Raw genomic sequence first — 4,022 nt, 5'->3', positions numbered from 1 at the left:
ATATGCACCATTTATACATACAGTGGTGCTTAAAAGTTTGTGATCCCTTTTGAATTTTCAATTATTTCTGCATAAATATGACCTATAAATATGAGGGTCACTCCTTCCACTTTCCCACATGCTCTCCTGCCCTCTGGAGCACCCACCCCCTGCCTGGCCACTCTCACACTGCAGCAGCCATTTACCTACCCACCAGTCTGCTTGCAAGCCGCCTGGGATTTGCAACTTCCTGCCGGCTTCCCTGTTGACTTTGCATGTTGGAAGCCGGCAGGAAGTTGCAAGAAGGTCTTTGCTAAACAACCCGTGATCCTCACTTAAGGATGGCAACAGGGACTGCCGGGATTGCCATCGCGAAGCGATGCAGTCACATGACATCACACTTTACGACTGCATCACTTAGTGATGGAAATTCCAGTCCCAATTTCTGTTGTAACTCAAGGACTATCTATAATATTAGGCTCAAGGTTTATTTCCTTCTGAACATTACTACCGTAGTTTTTTGGGTTTTTTGACACCTGTATTGAATTACTTAATTTGAGTGTCTTGTCTCGTATCTTCATTAACCTGTGTAACATTTTATTTCTACTTTTGTACTGAAATTGTTCCAAGTGTAGTATTCTAGCCCAGTACACTATGAAAATGGTAAATGGCATTTCTGTTATAGTTTTGATGTACAAAGTGTATGAATACTTATTGTCCTGAAGCCAGGCTATTTCACTAAGATACCTTTGTCTCTATGTGAAAATAAGCATTTCTGCAAGCTGTTAAAAATGTTTACCAAACCAGTTATGTTTTTATACATTTCAAATGACTATACTGCCAGTACTGTTTCACAGTTTAATTGGCACCATATTTTTTATTAATTTTTTTATATTAAGCATAATATTATAGGTTACATCATATTATTTAACTCTTCAAGTAACAAACTTCCAGGTATGGGAAACATAATTTAGTTATGAGTAAATGACATAGTAAAAATATTATTATAAATGAAATAACTGGAGTAGTGGTTACAAAACAGCAATTGCTACTCTTGACAGTAAAAAAAAATGTTATGTATAACAAGCAGAACTACAAAATACACCCAAAGTCCTCAATTAAGTATATTCTCACACAGAAAGAATTACTTTTTTAATGTAATCTTTATTTACAGTTTTGTGTTTTCTTCAAACTGCCCATAATAGCACTACGGCTATGGTATACAATTTCAATCCCAGTGCAGAATCAGAAGCAGGTTTTCAGGAGAAAATCTGTATCTGTACTATTTCTAGTTTAAGTGAAGTTCTTTTCAACAAGTCATTACAAATCCCAGCTCAATATAGTTTTCCCCCCCTTATAACCTAGTTATTTAGGCAAACTTACAGAGAGTAGGCTCAATTGCTTTTCCAAGTACAGTACTGTGGTATAAACTTGAAACAGTTCATTCCAACCAAATAGCACCTTGTGAATGACTTAGTGTGTTTCCTTATTACAGCGTGCATGCTATGTTCTAGTATCAAAGTACATAAGTCTATGTAAAGCTCTTAATGCTAAATGTGGTTTAAATCCAGTTATTGATGAAAAAGTATATAAATATACATGAGCTGGACATCCATGTTATATTCAGTGCAAGTATGAATGTAATGCAGTTTTACTGAATTACATCAAATAACTTCTAATATATTAAATTTATTTATTTATTTGATTTTTTATGCCACCCAACTCCATTCGACTCCAATAAAAAAAAAAAAGCAAAACCAAGTAAATAAGAATGCAATAAAAATTAAACCAGATAAAATTACAAAATAGTGACAAGATGGCAATCCCAGACATCACACAAATCTGAAATGGGGGAGAGGGTGTGCCATCACCTTACCCAAGGCCGATGAGAATAGCCAGGTTTTCAAGGCCTTCTGGAACGCCATCAGGATGGAGCCTTAAATAAGTTCTAGTAAAATAAAAATAGGAAATATGATTTCTAATACTACATAGCAAACTCTCTAGTAAAAGTCTGAAAATTAGGCTTTTTTAGAAAGTGGGTGGTGGATGGAAACCGGATCTACTGAGTGCAGACAGAGAAGAAAAATACAGAGGCAATTAGCTGTATTCACTAAGCATTAATTTATGTGAATGATCTTTAGGTTGTGCATCCCACCAGCTTCATTACTATAGACCCAAATGTGGAGATAATTTATGTCGTTAGTTTTAAGTACTGTATGGCATGTTCTAACAAGCCAACTTCATATGAAACTAGCCTGAATTATAAAGCATAGCTTAAACTAAACTTAGTTGAGAGGTAAAGAGGATTACCAATTGCTGTTACCTTTCTTAAGTCCTAGGAGTAAAACAAATGATAAATGTTTGAGGGCCATGTGCTTTCCTCCTCCAGTAGGGGGAGTAAAACCAGGCCAATATAACAATTAAATCCAAACCTTTTGTATTAATTTAATATTGGAAGATCCTGACACATATCATAGATGTGCTTGAGGACTGTGGGCATGTACATGTAACATTCCCTCATGAATTCAGTTAAGAAGATGGTTATCAGCCAATTAATTTAAAAACATTTAGAACACTGTCTAGTCATTAAAAACAAATTAGCTTTTTAGAAGCATCATTAACTCGGAATAATTTCAGTAGCAAAATTTGGCTTTTCTTCCAACAATATAAATATGGCTATTAAAATAAGGTTCCATAGAATTTTCATGATGACTGGAAATATTGCTGACTAATTTTCATAATCAATACAATGATATACATGTCTAACTATTATGCAATGAATTTACATTTTTTGGCTTCTTTGTGCAAACCTTTAACATTAAATAAAATAGTTCAAGCACATTTAAAAACATACATATGCCTGATACTGCAAGCATGAAAATAGTAAACACCGTTATTTCAGTGGGTCGGGAAATAAAACAGTCAACTGTATTTGGGCAAGGAAAATCAGTGCATTTCACTACCTGAGGCATTTTATATCCTCTGTACATGTAATAAAATATATACATGAAGGCTGCCTCGAAGATAATTTGGAAAAAAATGCTGCTAGTGTATGTCCACCACAGGGCACCTTCAATATGGAACTTCTGCCTTTTCAGATCTTCAATGTCAACCTTTTTTCTGTGTCTGCATTCCTGTTTTTTCTTGTGCTTTTGGTATGCGACGTGCATGGCCACCAAAAGGGCAGGAGTAGAGACAAAGATAAGCTGGAGAGCCCAAAGTCTAATGTGAGAAATTGAGAAATGCTCATCATAGCAGACATTTTTACACCCAGGTTGTAGGGTATTACAAGTAAAATCTTGCTGCTCGTCTCCCCAGACTTTTTCTGCAGCAACAACAAGGATCATGACATGGAAAATGAACAGGACAGTGAGCCAGATTTTCCCAATGCTGGTGGAGTGTCTGTTGACACCACCTCAGATGGCTTTCAGGGCTCCCCAGTCCATAACTGCATGCGTCTTTTAGCCTATTAAGACAAAAATGATATGCCAAATTACAAGTGGTTTCATCCCATAATAAAAGTTTCATGAATTGAAAGTTTCTACGTCACTATTATTAAACATATCTAGTCTGACAAGAAAGACACAGTTTTGATTTTTTTTCCCTTTCCTCTCAAAACATTCTGGAGAAAGGAAGATAGAACAAATGAAACAGTACAACTTTATTGGTTCAAATGATTTATGCAGGGTTTAAAGATAGTTTGTTTTACATAATGTGGTTCCTTCTGATGGTCACTGTAACTGAAAACACCACAAAGGATATACCCTGTGTACAGAGAGAGGACCCCTCCACACACTCCAAGGGTTTGTCCTCCATACAAATATCTGCATTCTACATAATTACACATGATTTACTGCTGCTATTTAAGTGATGAGTTGAACTCTTTTTTAGAATACCTGCATGATACTTATGTAAAAGTCACATTGTAAATTTGTATTGTGTGTAATTATGAAGCCATAATATTAACTCCAATGTATTCTATTGATTTTTCTATAGAAAGAATCCTTTTAATGACACAATTTTAACTACTTTGGTTGATTAAC

The 4,022-nt window shown here is 35.3% G+C and overlaps 1 pseudogene; it reads right to left on the bottom strand.

Annotated features, from left to right (window-relative positions):
* Window positions 1–2,741: 2,741 nt before the first annotated feature.
* On the bottom strand, window positions 2,742–3,425 carry LOC134498571 (gap junction beta-2 protein-like; annotated as a pseudogene).
* Window positions 3,426–4,022: the final 597 nt, after the last annotated feature.

Source organism: Candoia aspera, chromosome 5, assembly GCF_035149785.1.
Source record: "Candoia aspera isolate rCanAsp1 chromosome 5, rCanAsp1.hap2, whole genome shotgun sequence".
Taxonomy (NCBI): Eukaryota; Metazoa; Chordata; class Lepidosauria; order Squamata; family Boidae; genus Candoia; species Candoia aspera.
Note: the sequence above shows the minus strand (reverse complement) of the source record. Positions and strands in the feature narration are given on the sequence as shown.